The sequence below is a fragment of the Vombatus ursinus genome, unplaced genomic scaffold (assembly GCF_900497805.2).
Source record: "Vombatus ursinus unplaced genomic scaffold, bare-nosed wombat genome assembly UNPS02009205.1, whole genome shotgun sequence".
In the NCBI taxonomy this organism is placed as follows: domain Eukaryota; kingdom Metazoa; phylum Chordata; class Mammalia; order Diprotodontia; family Vombatidae; genus Vombatus; species Vombatus ursinus.
The window spans coordinates 26,977,684-26,994,591 of record NW_020948983.1 but is presented as its reverse complement, the minus strand read 5'-3'; the positions used below and the strand labels follow the sequence as shown (position 1 = coordinate 26,994,591).

Below are 16,908 nucleotides of genomic sequence, written 5' to 3'. Positions count from 1 at the left end.
CCTCCACCACCACACTCTGATGTATTTTGTGCTGTGTTTGCACAGGATCAATTCACTAGAAGGGATAAGTCTAGGATGGCACAGTAAGCCAGATACAATCCAATAGCTTCGTATCTATAAAGACATTTGATCTGAGACTCCTCCCCACCCCTTTAAAGGCACACATTATTCTATATCCAAATCTGGTTCAGCCCATGACTCCTCTGATTCCTTCTGGAAGACTACCCCAGCAACCATCTTCAAGACGGCAGTTTCTCCACCTCTACAATCTTCTCTAATTGGTGAATCCATCCTCATTTGAGAAAGCACGCACAGTGGCCATGTTTACTGGAAACCTTGCTTAACCCATGAATCTCTGGACTCCTCCTAGACTTTGTCCCATCCTCCACAATTACTTTCCAATATTTTCTCCTCAAGCTCTTGACTTCCCTTTTCTGTGCTTTCTTCCCATTAGAATGAAAGCACCTTGAGGACAAATACTGTCTTGGTATTTGCTTGTATTTGCATTCCCAGAGCTCAGCACAGTGCGTGGCACAGAGTAAGAACTTGATAAATATTTTGTGTTATGGAGTTATTTAGCTCTCTAGCTATCTCTATATCATCTGTCAAGGATTTGTTACTGAAGGACAGAATTTACCTCATTATTAAGGAGTTCTACCCATCGGGGGCACTAGAAATGAACTCCCAGGACTGTCTTAGAGTAAGGTACCAATGTAGCATAGCATTTGTTCAGCTCGGTAGAGATGACCTCTCATCAAACATCTTTAACATGCACCACTCCATTTTGTCCTCATTTTGTCTCTATAAACAAATAAGATATTTGCTAAATAATGCATTATTTAGTCCAAAAAGGAACAGTCAGTAACCTAAATATCAGCCTCAGAACAGCACCTGCAAGAAGTTTTGCTAGTTGACTCACCCTTCCCTCCTTCAAAGGAAGATGAATTAAGTAGGGAGTCTAGCATTATGTAGCAGATGGTGTCATAGGATCATAGAAATGGAGAGAATTTTATCTAGTCTAATCTTTTCACTTTACAAATGAAGAAAATGTGTCCCAGAAAGGTTGTGACTTGCTGAAGGTCATATTGCTAATTAATTAGTGGCAAAGCTAGGAATAGAATTTATATCTCCAGACATCTAATGCTAGGTGGTGTTGTAGATTTGCAGAGCATTGGACTTAAAGTAAGGAGGAAAATCTGAATTCAAATCCAGCCTCAGATACTAGCTAAGTGACCCTGGGCAAGTCACTTAGCTTCTGTCTACCTGTTTCTTCATCTGTAAAATGGAGAAAAGAATAGCACTTATCTCACACAACTGTTGTGAAGATCAAATGAGTTATTGAGGTTAAATAATTAATTAATATTTGTAAACTTTAAAGTACTACACAAATGCCAGCTTATATACACACACACAAACATAATTTTCTCCCAATTACATGTTAAAAACAATTTTTAACTTTTTAAAAAAAGTTTTGAGTTCCAAATATTTTCTCTCCCTCTCTCCCTTCCCCCCACAACAGTAAACCATCAGACATAGGTTATACATGTACAATCACATAAAACATTTCTATATTAGTCATTTTGTATAAGAAGACTTGAATAAAAGAAAAAAGAATGAAAGAAAGAAAATGAAAACAGCATGCTTCAATCTGTATTCAAACAATATCAGTTCTTTCTCTGGACAAGGATAGTATGCTTCATCATTAGTACTTTGGGATTGTCTTAGATCATTGTATTGCTGAGAATAGCTAAGTCATTCACAGTTCTTCATTGCACAATATTGCTATTAGTGTGTACAATGTTCTCCTGGTTCTGCTCACTTTACTTTGCATCAGTTCATGTAAGTCTTTCCAGGTTTTTTCCAAAATCATCCTGCTTGTCATTTCTTATAGCACAATAATATTCCTTCAAAATTATATACCACAACTTGTTTAGCCATTCCCCAACTGATGGGGAGATTTCCAAATTCCTCAATTTCCAATTCTTAGTCACTCCAAAAAGAGCTGCTATAAATATTTTTGTACAAATAGTCCTTTCCCTTTATTTTTTAAAATGTCTTTGGGATATAGACCTAGTAGTGGTATTGCTGGGTCAAAGGGTATGCACAGTTTTATAGCCCTTTGAGCATAGTTCTAAATGCTAGCTATTATGTATTTCTTCTTCTTATTATTCAATGTTCTTTTTATTGTACCATCTTAAAGTTGGAGGTTCTATGTGACTAGGCAAATCACTTAACCTCAATAAGTCTAAATATCTTCACATAGAAAATGAGGGGTTTGCAAAGAGGATCTCAAAAACCTCTTTGATTTCTAATTCATATTAATTTATTTTTTAAATTCAGTGGTCTTCAGCATAGTATGGCAGTTCTTTTTGTTGTTCTTTGCCAAATATCTTTGTTTGAAAGCCTAAGTTAGTTCTAAGGTGTTAATCATAATGTGAAATATTAAATTTACTTATACTTTTTTTTGGTCATTAGTCTTATTGTTGAGGCAGATTAGTGTGTCCCTATGTCAATGATTTGAAGGTTCCTAGAAAGGCCTCCCCCGAACAAAAGTATCTTCTTCCCCATTACTCTTTTGCTGATGCTTGAAATTCTACCATTATAAATAATTCCTTCAGTTCTCTATGGAATTGTTCCCTTTTACACCACAAATTCACTTGAGAGGGATAACACATTCAATTAAATTCAACAAATATTAACTTTGTGCCAACTATATGCAAGATGCTATGCTAGGCACTGGAACAACTCAACACCTCCATTTAAATAATGATATTAATAAAAATAGCCAGCATTTATGTAGCACTTTAAGGTTTACAAAGCACCTTACATATATTATCTCATTTTATATATGTATACATATGTGTGTGTATATATATATATACCAGGGGTGCCCCAAAGAGTGACTTTTTTGTTCATTTTTGCTAACTTTTGTCACTTACACCCAAGAATTATAAGCAAACTTCATCTTTGGGCTGCAAGCATGGGTCCTTATTGTCTCCACTCCCCCCCCCTTAGTTACGAATCATTAGTAAAATCATAGCCAGCCCAGCTGTGTCAAGTATAAACAACTTGTCTACCTTGGGAGGATCCTCAGGATACAAACTATATGCAAGTGGGCTAACTACACAAATGGAGTATGCTTACAAAGTCTTGTCCAGCTTCACAAATATCCTCTTTAAGAATTTTCTCATTTCCAGATCTATCTAATGCTTCAATTTTAGCCTTTCCAAGTCTGGGGGCTTCTTCTATGTGGCTTCCTTCAAAGTCTGGCTTATCTTCTTAGTTGACCTTACTTCTGCTGCCCAAGTCTAACTACAGCCAGGAATCTAGTTGATCACTGAAGAAGCAGTTGGTTTGGCTTCTATCTCTAATTTCCTGCCCCAGCTCAGGTAGACCTTGTGACCTTCATTTTCCTGAATCTTTTTGCACCATAATGCTAGTGGTACACAGATTCCCACCACCTAACCAATGCACATACTGGTCTCTAGCTCATTCTTGCTCCTGGCCTTCTCAAAATCAGTCCTAGTTTTTCACCCAAAAAGCTGAGTCACATGTTCCCCCACAAATAGGAGAACATAACCTTTGTTGGATATTAAGTTTCTTAATAAACAATTTCCTAAATGATCTGTCCAATTATATGAGATTTATATTTTCAAATGTATAAATTTATATTAAACATACAAGACAGCAGGAAGTTATACTAGAAAGGATCTAATAAATTTCATGTAATAGACATCACTCTTCCCCTGTGTAGAAATTAGCTGACAGAATTAGGGCTTGGTGAGCTATGAAGAAGGGCCAGATTTAGAATGACTGTAACCTACATACTGAGTAGACTAATTCACATGGCACATATGTAGCAGGTATCATTCCCTCCTTTGGGGTCAGTCAATATTTTTGTTGACCACGTGAAAGCTTGGGGTCAGCCTATTTCTAGATATGTGTGACTGAGAAATTTACAATGTGAGATGATGAAAAGTATCCACATTGGATACCGTGCCAGAACTAAACAGATATACCAAAGGAGCAACCTGCCTCCCTCTGCTTGTTTCTCTTCCATTTGGCTTTGAAATACAAAGGCTACTTTGAGCTACTTCCTAAGAGTAGGGTAGAGAAGGAGCAGTGGCCCCAGTCCTCCTCACGTGCTTCATGATGGCAGGAGCCCATGTCCTGACTAGGTGAGTCTAAGCCTAGCTTTAGACTGCCTCTTTGAGGAGGTGATCAGGCAGACACCTCAAGTTGGAAATATCCAGATGACCTTGTGAGTTTCTTTTTTAAATTTAATTTTTTTGGTTATATTTTAAGTTTAGAACTACCTCCCTCCCTCACTCCCTCCTCCCCACCCACCAGAGAAGGTCATTTCACACACACACACACACACACACACACACGCACACGCACACGTACACACACACATAAATATGTAAAACCATACTATGCATAATTTTATTTATCAGTTCTTTTCTTCATAGGTCCTTTGTAGTTGATTTGAGTGTTTAAAACATTGAAAATAACTTAGTCATTCACAGTTATTCTTCGAACAATACTGTTGTTACTGCATACAATGTTCTCTTGGTTCTGCTTATTTCACTCTTCATTATTTCATGGAGGTCTTTCCATGTTTTTCTAAAATCAACCAATTTTTCTTATATTTCTTACAGCACAATCTTATACCACAACTTGTTTAGCCATTTTCCAACTGATGGGCATTCCCTCAATTTCCAGCTCTTTGCCATCACAAAGAGAGCTGCTATAAATATTTTAGAATAGGTTATTTTCATTTTCCCCTAATTGCCTTGGGAAACAGACTAAATAGTGGTATTGCTGGGTCAAAGGGGATACACAGTTTTATAACTCTTTGGGCATAATTCCAGATTGCTCTTTAAAATGGTTACATCAGTTCACAATTCCACCAACAGTATATTAGTGTCCCAATTTTTCCACATCCCCTACAATTTTCCTCATTTTCCCCTTCTATTGTTTTAGCCAATCTGATAGGTGTGAGATGATATCTCAAAGTTTTTTTTTAATTTGCATTTCTCTAATTAATAATGATTTGGAGAATTTTTAAATAGACTATATATAGCTTTGATTTCTTCATTGAAAAACTGCCTGTTCATGTCCTTTGGCCATTTATTAATTGTGGAATGACTCATATTCTTATAAATTTGACAAAGTTCTCTATATATTTGAGATATGAGACCTTTATCTGAGAAATTGTGCAGAAAAATTTCTTCCCAATTTTCTACTTTTCTTTTAATCTTGGCTATATTGCTCTTATTTGTACAAAAAATTTTGATGTAATAAAAATAATCCATTTTACATCTCACAATGCCCTTTATCTTTTGTTTATTCATAAATTCTTCTCCTATCCATAAGTCTGATAGGTAATATGTTCCATGTTCTTCTAATTCTCTTATGATACCTCCCTTTATATCCAGGTCATGTATCCATTTTGACCTTATCTTGATAAATGATGTAAGGTATTGATCTATACCCAATTTTTGCCAGATTGTTTTCCAGTTTTCCCAACAATTTTTACCAAATAGTGAATTCTTATCCCAAAAGCTTAAATCTTTACATTTGTCAAACACAAGGTTACTATAATCATTTACTACTATGTATTGTATGTCTACTCTGTTCCATTGATCTTTCTATTTCTTAGCCAATACTAGATAGTTTTGATAATTAATATCTTATAATATAGTTTAAGAGCTGGTACTGCTAAACCCCCTTCATTTAAATTTTTTCAACAATTCCTTTGATATTCTTGACCTTTTGTTTTTTCAAATGAATTTTGTTATTATTTCTCTAGCTCAATAAAACATTTTTTGGTAATTTAATTGGGATGGCACTATATAAGTAAATTAATTTAGGTAGAATTGTTGTTTTTATTATATTGGTTCTGCCCACCCATAAACAATTAATATTTCTCCAATTATTTAAATATGACTTTATGTGTGTAAAAAGTGTTTATAATTAAGTTCCTGGGTTTGTATTGGCAGACATACTCCCAGGTATTTTGTGCTGTCTATGGTTTTTTTAAATGGGATATCTCTTACTATCTCTTCTTGCAGGTTTTTGTTGGTGATATATAGAAATGCTAATTATTTATGTGGGTTTATTTTGTATCCTCCCACTTTGCTAAAATTATTAAATGTTTCAACTAGTTTTTCAGTTTCATCTCTAGGATTTTCCAAGTATTCTCATCCTATCACCTGCAAAAGTTACCACCTCATTGCTACTGCTAGCATTTCTAATATAATATTGAATAATATTGGTGATATTGGGCATCTTTGTTTCACTCCTGATCTTTTTGGGAAGGCTGTTAGCTTATCTCTATTACAAATAATGCTTGCTATTGGTTTTAGGTGGATGCTTATCATTTTAAGGAAAGATCCATTTATATCTATGCTTTCAAGTGTTTTTGATAGGAATGTGTGTTGTATTTTGTCAAAAGCCTTTTCTGCATCTATTGATATAATCATATGATTTTTGCTACTTTTGTTATTGATATAATCAATTATGTTAATAATTTTCCTGTTAAACTATTCCAGCATTCCTGGTATAAATCTCACTTGGTCACAATGGATAATCTTTGCGATATATTGCTATAATCTCCTCTATCTAGTATTTTATTTAGAATTTTTGCATCCATATTCATTAATGAAAATGCTCTTTAATTTTCTTTCTGTTTTTGCTTTTCTTGGTTTAGGTATCAGCACCATATTTATTTCACAGAAGGAATTTGGCAGAACTCCTTCTTTGCATATTATTCCATAACATATTTAATATTGGATTCAGTTTATCTTCAAATGTTTGGTAGACTTGTAAATCCTTCTGGGTCTTGAGCTTTTTGTTTTCTTAGGAAGTTCATTTGTGACTTATTCAATTTCTTTTTCTAAAATAGTTTTATTTAGATATTCTATTTTGTCTTCTGTTTTTGGTAAGTATTCTTCCATTTCACTTAAATTGCTGAATTTATTGGCATATAATCGGGTAAAACAACTCCTAAAAATGGCTTTGATTTCATCTTCCTTAGTGGCATGTTCACCCTTCTCATTTTTGATGCCAATGATTTGGTTTTCTTCTTTTTTTAAATCATATTAACCAATAGTTTATCTATTTTATTGATATTTTTCATAAAACCATCTACTAGTTTTATTTATTAATTCAATGGTTTTCTTACATTCAGTTTCATTAATCTCACCTTTAATTTTTAGAATTTCCAATTTGGTGTTTAATTGGGAAATTTTTTCTTTTTTTTTAAGAAACCAAAGTTTATTTTTCATCAGCATTTTTCCAACACTTTTAGAGCACGTGGGGTAAAGCTTAAGACACTCTGTGGTAGTTTCTCCCCACTCAGTGGCCTGAGCAGTAGGAGCCGCAGACCAGTCCTCCGTAGCCGGCTGAGCGCTCCAATCTCTGGTAGGGAACTGCTGAATGGGCACAAATAGCTCCTGTACTCCCTCAGACCAGTCAGCCACCTCCGGTTGAGCAGTAGTGAATTCTGGGGCAGGTTCAGTCCATTCACCCTGAAACTCCTCCTTTGTCACTGCCTTCTCAGCTGTGGCCCGCTCTTCCTTTTCAATCTCCTCTGGATCCCTGTAGAAGTAAAGATCGGGCATCACCTCCCAAGGGTGGTCACGGGAGATGGTAGCACGCATGCGTAGGACTTCACGGGCCAGCATCCACCACATCAGACCCACTGAGTGAGCTCCCTTGTTGTTACGTGGAATGGGAAGGTCCACATAGCGAAGTGGAGAGTCTGTGCTGCACAATGCAATGGTCGGAAGGCTAACACACGATGCTTCAGTCAGAGGCTGGTGATCTGCCCGAGGATCAGTGACCAGCAGGAGGCGATGCTCCCTGAAAGCTGCCTAGTGTGGAATGTCCAGCAATAGGTGTGGCGCCAGTGGCAGCAGCAAATCTCCGAACAGCTCGCTGACCAGTGTTCCTGGATGAGATGACGCTAACATCAGCTGGATTTTCAATGGCAGCAATGGCACGAGCTGCCAGCAGAAGCTTTTCCCAAGTGCTCTTCAAATTGATGATGTAGATGCCATCACTCTTTCTTTTGTAGATATACTGCTCCATCTGGAAGTCTAAATCGGTGCCACCCAAATGGGTTCCTGCAGCAAGGAATTTGAAGACATCCTCCTCTTTCATTTGCAAGACATCCAGGCTCCGGCCATTGTGAAAGTTTCTCTTTAAAGTTACTATGGGGGGGCAGGTAGGTGGCGAAGTGGATAGAGCACTGACCCTGGAGTCAGGAGGACCTGAGTTCAAATGTGACCTCAGACACGTAACACTCACTAGCTGTGTGACTCTGGGCAAGTCACTTAACCCCAATTGTCTCACCTCCCCCCAAAAAAAGTTACTACGGAAACAGAGAACAATGACGTCTTGAACCCTCTACTCAGCAGCTTGGAAAGGCCAATTGGGGAATTTTTAATTGTTCTTTTTCTATTTTTTTAAATTGTATACCCAATTCATTGCTCTGCTCTTTCTCTGCTTTATTCATGTAAGCATTTGGAGATAATAAATTTTCCTGGTTTTTGCTTTTGCTGCATCCCATAGGTTTTAGTATGTTGTCTCATTATTGTCATTCTACTTAATAAAATTATTTATTGTTTCTATGACTTCTTCTTTAACCCACTCATTCTTTAAGATTGAGCTATTTAGTCTCCAATTAATTTTTAATCTGTGTTTCTACAGCCCCTATATTTAATCATATAATTTTTATTATATTATGATCTGAAACACCTTGTGAGTTTCAAATCATCTGGAAGAAGGCTCACTCCAAGCTTCTAAGTAGTCATCAGGAAAAACAACTGGACATACCCTAAAGAGAGTAGAAATAACAAATATGTATGATAAATATACATATATATTATATATATGTTTCATATGTCTATATATGCATGTGTATATACCTATATATGTGCATATGTGCATATATACATGCATATATGTATATCTAAATATACATACATACAGAGAGAGAGAGAGTGTTAAATACATAAAGTGAAGCAATTCCCTACAACAAGGAACAGGAGAAAGTCCAAATAAGTGAGTGGAATAGAGCAATAATAGATAGAAGTCAAAGCAAGAAATCCGCATCAGGAGAGTTTGGCAGTAGATACTCACTATAGGCACTATGTTCAGGAGCACTATTCCAGTTTCTAAAAGGACTGGGAATTACAAAGCAAAGATCAATCCTGAAGGTCCAAGTACTAGGCAAGGAACCAAGGGAGATCATTGCTGTTGTTGTTCATCCTTCATTTTCATTTATTAATTAATTAATTTATTTTAGAGAGGCAATTGGGGTTAAGTGACTTGCCTAGAGTCACACAGCTAGGAAGTATTATGTGTCTGAGGCCGAATTTGAATTCAGGTCCTCCCAAATTTGGGGCCTGTGCTCTATCCACTGTGCCACCTAGCTGCCCCCATCCTTCATTTTCAAAGAGGACCAATGACTTCATGATGTTGGGCTGAAATAGCGGATGATGGGTAATGTCTTGACTTGCACATGAATTGGATTTAATTGAGGCAGAGTTGCACAAAATCATAAGCCTCACTCTCCCAGAGTCATCAAAGTCCAGTGGCAGGACAAAACTCAAGACAACTGGGAATGGTCAACGATGCAATAGATGACCTTGGCATCTTTGATGTCTGACCAAACTCTAAGCACTCCACAGAGCCTGCTTCAGCCGTCTTCACGGTCATTGGAACAAATTGTTCTTATCCACCCATTCTACCAGGGAAGTCTTCACATGCTTGAGGTAGACATCTCCCTAATAGGGAGACAAGCCAAGATCCTAGTTACTGGAATGAATGCAAGTTATAAATATGATCCCATTATAAGATATTGATGTGGTCCTCTGGGACAAGACTCTAGGAATAGGAATCTCAATTAACAGTCAAAATCAGATCAGAAGCAAGACTGATGATACAAACAGTACAAACCTCTTCTGATGAGGGCTCACGCTGAGGCCTGAGACTAAGTCAGGGATAGACCATCAGGAAGTTTTCAGGGCAGGGAGCCAGACAAGCTATCATACTTGCTGAGAGCATCGCCCTGAAGAATGAGACACATAAAAACCAAATTTGCTGATAGTCATGAGGACAGGTCCAGAATCCAGGCAATTGCCCAGAGTTTGGCAAACCTGGGTAGGCACTGCGATGATGGCTACTAGCAGCAGTGAGGTTAATAGTCTTAATGAGCTAGGTAGAATGAGACCACTAAGAGGTAAACACAAGGGTGCTCAAAAAAGGTTTGAAAAGATAGGGGTAAAATGAGCTAAAGATATTATTTGTGGCAGACAGATACCCCCAAGATGTAATCCATGACCCCTGTACCCCAAGCTCTGGACTTTAAAGATTGAGTTCAATCTTGATGATGCTTTGGTTCATTTTGCCCTAATTCAGATTTTCTGTGGGGAAATTTCAGGATACACTCATGTCTAGCACTCCACAGATGTGAGTCAAAGAAGGGTCCCTAGCTCCCATCTAAGCATTAGTGGTAACAAGGTATATCATTTACAGGACAGTCTTTATTTCACCCCACAAAAAATGCAGAAAATACCTAAAGGACTCACAATAGCCTGTAAATAACAAATACAATTTTCCTCCCTCTTCCCTGAGCCCTAGATTCTTCAGGGACCTATAGAGTTCCCCAGATACATAACTTCATCCTGTATAGACTCCACAGAGCAGGCAATAAACATTTGTTAAGCTGTTATTATGTGCTAGCCACTGTACTAAGTAGTCCCTGTGGAGGGACTTCCCTCAGAATTCCTATAAATTTGAAGTGTCAAATTTTTATCAGAGAGATTTACCACAAAGGTTTTGCCCCCAAATCTGTATCTGTCCTTCAGATTCTAGCTTCATTCATTCATTTATTACCTTGATTTACTTATCTTATAATATTGTATACTGTAGGAATTTGTGTTTGTATCTTATTTTCCTATCAGTTCCTTGAAGGCAGAAACTGTCTTATATAGACTTTGTATTTTTCCCAAACACAGAACTTTGTGAATAGTAAGGAGCCAATAAATGTTTGATGAATTTATTATAGTTTTTTAATATTATATCATGCTTTAGAACTTACAGAATGTTTTTATAAGTTATGTAACAATTCTCATAACCTTCCTAGATTATTATAATAGTGCTGTAATGAATCTTTCGTATTTATGTCATCCCCATTTGGTCTATTCAATTCTTTCCCTCATAGTCCAGATTCTACATAGATTATAGTCAAGTTTCCAGATGAATCCTCCTAAAACAATGCTTTCAAAATGTCACTCCTCTACTCAAAAAGCCAAGAACTAAAAAAGAGTAAGTCCTTAAGATTTCCATTCTTACCTCCTCTATTATTCAATTCAATTCCACAAACATTAAGTGCCTCCTATATATGTAAGATCTTGTACAAGTTACTGAAAATACAAAGACAAAAACAGCAGTTGATGTCTTCATTAGGTAGATGCAACACATGCGCCAAAAATGCAGAGGCATAACGAACATAAGAAGTTAGAATCGCTGGCAAAGGGGAAAGCTGGGCTAGCATAATTGAAGAACTGGTACCAGAGTTGAGCTTTGGAGGAAGATAAGGTGTTTGAAAGGCAAAGGTGAGGAACTGCATACAGACATGTGGAAATCCTATGCAATACACAAAGGCAGGAGACAAAATACAAAGACAAAAGAATTGAGGAACTGCTAAATAATTCAGCTTAGCTGGAAGGTCAAGTGTGTAATAAGGAGTAACAAGGAATAATATGGGAATGGTAAGCCACAGTCAAATTGTGGAGGACCTAGATTCCAAGTTGAGAAATTTGTATTTTATTCTAGAGTCAAAAGGGACTGATTCAACACTTCTGAGTAGGGAAGTGACATGGGCTGACCTATATTCCTTTAATCCCTATATCAAGAAAGTCACTACATTTTGCTGCATTTTTTCACTTGGAAATATCTCTCAATTGCATCCCTTCTACATCATTTTCATAGCTATTATCTTAGCTCCCCGCCCCCATTAGATTGTGAGGTCCCTGAGAAGCACTGCTTTTGCCTCTCTTTATATCCTGGGCTCTTAGCATAGTGCCTGGAACATAGTCGGTGCTTAAGAAATGCTTATTGAGTAGTTGACTTGACTCCCAATCCCTCTTTTTGTCAGAGGAGAAAACTACAGACTAACTGGACAGAAAAAGAAAACAGACAAGGATTTGGGGAAACAGATCATAAACCTGGCAGAGGGGCAGGATAAGAAACTTCACTTATCCAGATATATACTGGAGCTCCCTCTCTGCCAAAAGCAGAGCACCACATAACTCCTAAATTTCTTTGATTATTTTTTCACCCTTCAAAAGGTGGAAGAAAGAATAGAATTCTATTTTGGACCTGATTTTCACCAACAGGAAGGATTCGGTAGCAGAGGTAGAAACAATGGGAATCTTGACCAAAAATGACTTAAACCCTCCTAGAGTTTGTGATAGACACAGAAAGGAAAGTTAGGCTGGACCAATCTTTATCCTAAATTTGGGGACAGCAGATTTCAAGGAAAGGTAAGTAGAAGTCACAAATATAAATGCTATAATGGAAGTCAGTTGATGAGGCATGAGAAGGCTCTCAAGAATGAAATTTTTAGACACCAAGGAAAACAGTTCTTGTGAAGAGAGAAAATGAGAGTCATCTGAAGTGACTGGTATAGATTCACAGAGAACTCACCCAGCAACTTAAGTTTTCAAAAGCTATGTATAGAAGATGGAAACAAAAAAAGCTAGCAAAGGAAGAATACAAAGTCATGACAAGATACTGCAAAAATGGTGTTAGGAGTACTAAAACTCACACTGATTGGAAGCTGATAAGGAAAGATCAAGACAAAGTTGCTTTGTTTGGTTTTTATATTGTGGGAAAGGAGGATTAATTAAGTGATAAGCTCACTGCTCAGAATGGATACTGAGACCAATAACAGTGATAGAGAGAAGGCACAACTGTTAGTCTCTACCTCTTTTCTTGTGCATGTCATTTTCATTCCTATATCCAGACAAAGACAAAACTAGGTTGGGGTGACCAGGACTTTTTTTTTTTAATAAGACTCTAAATATAGAGGACACAAAAATTCATCACATGTACTCCATCATTGTTGTTGTTCAGTAATTTCAGTTGTGTTTGACTCTTCACGACCCCATTTGGGGTTTTCTTGGCAGAGATACTGGAGTGGCTTGCCATTTCCTTCTCCAGCTCATTTCACAGACGAAGAAACTAAGGCAAGCAGGGTGAAGTGCCTTGCCCTAGGTCACACAGCTGAATGTCTGAAGCTGGATTTGAACTCATGAAGATGAGTCTTCCTGATTTCAGACCTGGCACTCTATTCACTGTGCCACCTAGCTGTCCACTAGCCAGAAACAATTGAACCTAATAATGCGGTACAGTGGAAAGGACATTGGCTCTGGAGTCAAAGAAACTTCAGAACAAATCCTACCTTTGATACTTAACTAACGATGTAACTTTGAGCAAGTCACTTAACTCTCCCCTAGGCTTCAAATTTCTCATCTCTAAAATAAGGGGGTTGGCCTAGATGGTCTGTGAAGTCCCTTCTAGACTTAGACCTATGATTCTATTATTCTAATTAGGTAAAATAATTAGTTAAAATAGGAAGAGACAAGCATTATTAATGACAGCAAACTGCGAGCCACTATAAAAACTAATGCCTACTTAACTGATTTTTCCTTAATTACTCCTTATTTTTGAATCATAAATTACAAAATTGATTTGAAAGTCCATTTTGCGCAGCTTATCCTGAATGGCAAAATTGCTAGTTACAGTCCTGTCTCCGGATGTTTGCTCACATTCTTCCTTCATCTGGAATTTTTCCAATTTTCTCCTCCATCTGTTCACCTATATTTATCATCCTCCTCCTCACCATCATCTCTGTACAATCAAGTTCCAGATCATGGCATTTAGATGGACTGTTGTGCGGATCAAATGAGATAATGGATATAAATCTCATAGCACTATATGAATGTCAATTGTTGTTGTTATTCTACAGTCACCAGACCTCCTTTCTGGTGATGACTTCATTCTCTGAGCGATCTACTGCCCTCCCACTGAGCTCAAGCAATATTTATAGAGCAATATAGGGGTGTGCTGGTAAATATTTAACTGGGCTTCCTAGGGAAAAAAGTACATGCTTTTAAGTTGGATCTGCATTATTAACACTTTCTTAAGTCTAGACATCCAACAAAACAATAAAGCAAGCCCTGATTTTAGTGTTTGCTGATTTCTGAGGTTTAAATGCTTGAACATAAAATTTCACAATGCCTCTCCAAACTTGTTCAGCTGGCTTCAGCAAACCCCTGGATTTACTGTTACAAGGGACAGTAGAGCTCATCTAGTTCAAACTCCTCCTTTTATAGATGAGGAAATTAATGTTTTATTAGATTGTGATCTCCCTGAGGGCAGGGACTCTATTTTGCCTCTGCTTGTATCCCCAGTGCTTAACATAGTGCCTGGAATATATTAGGCACTGGATAAATGCTTATTAGCTGACTGACTGTCCAGTGAGATAAAGTAATTCATCCAAGGTAACATAGGTCTTTTGCAACCAAATATAATGCTTAGTTCTCTACACTATACTGATAAGATTCTTGAGGGTAGGGACTGTATAGTATTTTACCTCTGTAAAGCCAATGCTTATCACAGGCTCTTGTACATAATAGGTGCTTAATAAATGTATGTTGAATTGAGTATAAGCCCTACCTTCCAATCCCACCCTATCTCCCCAAACTTTAGCCTATGCTGATCTTTCCTTTCTCTGAACCATAATCACACCTATGTTAGAACAGTTTATCAATTAATTATTCCTTAATTATCTTAAATGTTAGTTTAGTTAGTAGTAATAGTTAATTAGTTCATCTCTTCTCCTCAATTATAAATTCATTGAGGGCATGGACAATGTCTTACTCTTACACTGCATCTCCTACATGTATAATGCAGTGCTGGGCATATGAGAGGCACTCAGTAAGTCAAGTGGATAGTTGGGATAGCTATCTAATTGATTCAAGCCAACAAATATTATTTTCAAGGGAAAAATTATTTTTGCTTAAAATTGAGCTATTTATTTTAAGTATACTTCCCCTAGGAACCACACAGGTAAAATCAGAATGATTTTCTTAAAGAACAAAAACAAAAACCAAACTTTGCCTGGTATAGTGTCATCAGGGCACCTTCACCGTAACTTAAAAGTCTTAGAAAGTTACCTGGGGGCACAGAGAGTTTAAATGATTTGCCTGGAGTCACACAACAAAAATGTGAAAGAAGCGAGACTTGAACTCAGGTCTTCTTGAAACTAAAGCCATACATTACATTATACTACCTTCACATACTCTACATACAGTCAAGCCAAACTAGCTATTCCATACTCAACATTCTATCTTGCACCTCCATATATTCTCCCTGGCTGTTCTCCATAACTGTAATGCACTCCTCATCTGCACATCTCAGAGTCCTTGCCTTTCTTCAATGCTCAGCTTAGGTTCTGCTCTTTTAACCCTTAAGCCTTTCCTAAGCCCCTCAGTCAGCAATGCTTTCACTTCCCTCAAATCAATCACTTTGTATTTACCTTCCTAAGTACCCACTGTATCTTTCCACTCCTCCCCAAGCTCTTTGATGAGAACTGTTGTTTTTGTCTTTGTACCTCTATCAAGCCCAGTATCTATACACAGTAAATATTTGTTGAATTGAAGAGTTCCATTTTCTTTTATGTATAAGTATGTATGTATGTATATCTTTTCCCTTTTGTTTGTATCTCCAACTCAGTGGCTGTACATATCTGTATCTTTTGCTGTTTGTATCCTGATGTGGTCCTGTATCTCACTGTGTTTGTGTGAATTTCTGTTTCTCTACTATGTGTCTCTGGTCAAGAGAATAGGGGAAGGCACTAGTTTTTAACCTTTCCATGCAAGAAATGCATCAAACTTCACTGTGCCATTCCTATAGGGTATGGGAAAATCAGCAAAATACATTTAGAAAATTGATTTCACTTAAAAACAGTGACTTTTTCACCCCTAGTATATTTGTTCTTTGGTTATTAGGTTGAATTAGAATTTCAGAGGTACAAATGTATTTTGCTGGGAAGTGAGATGTGAAGTCAAAAAAGCTGTAGGGGCACCCGAGCTCCCAGATGACTGGCTTCCCATCCTATGTCCACATAGCCTTGGCAATGTCTAATTGAAGAATCTGTTCACTGCTATTCAAACAGTTCGTTTGGAGTTGTCCAAAGCTGAAACTTATTCCAAGAAACAGGGAGAGATGGCTAAGAACCATCACACAAGAGGCTTAAAAATATAGGTATGCACACTACATTTAGCCTGACAAATTGTGTGTGAAGTTTCTGTTTAAGCACAGACATTACTGCATCACGTCTACCTTGGGCTCCTACTTGCCTTGTATTTTGTTCACAATTCTGGTCATTTCCCCTCTTCATCATCTGACCTACCTCTTGCTTGATGAACCGAGACTTTGCAGCCATGGACTTTCCGCTTCTCGACAGCCCAGGCCCCCAGGATCTTAGTTAAAGATATGGAAGAGCTAGGGGGAGAACACAGGATCGTGGCCCCCCTCGATAACAGGACAGGTATCAATGGCCCAGAGGGGTCTATCATTTCTTCCAAAATAGGAGGGGGCATTGCTACATAAAGAGGAAATTTAAAACTGCCCAAATTATCCACATTGGCCTAAATCTGGGCCCTGAAAAAAAGATACAGAAAAAAAAATAGGCAATTATCCAGGTAATTCAGACAAAGAAAGAAACTTCTCCATGATTATCTGGGTATTATAAGGGGAAACACAGCATTGCTTTGGTGTGTACAATGGCCACAGATAGCTACTCTAATTCCTGTAGATGTGGTC

The 16,908-nt window shown here is 37.4% G+C and overlaps 1 pseudogene; it reads right to left on the bottom strand.

Moving 5' to 3' along the window:
- LOC114035659 overlaps nucleotides 1-16,685 on the bottom strand; it is a 38,399-nt pseudogene extending 21,714 nt beyond the window's left edge.
- Nucleotides 16,686-16,908: the final 223 nt, after the last annotated feature.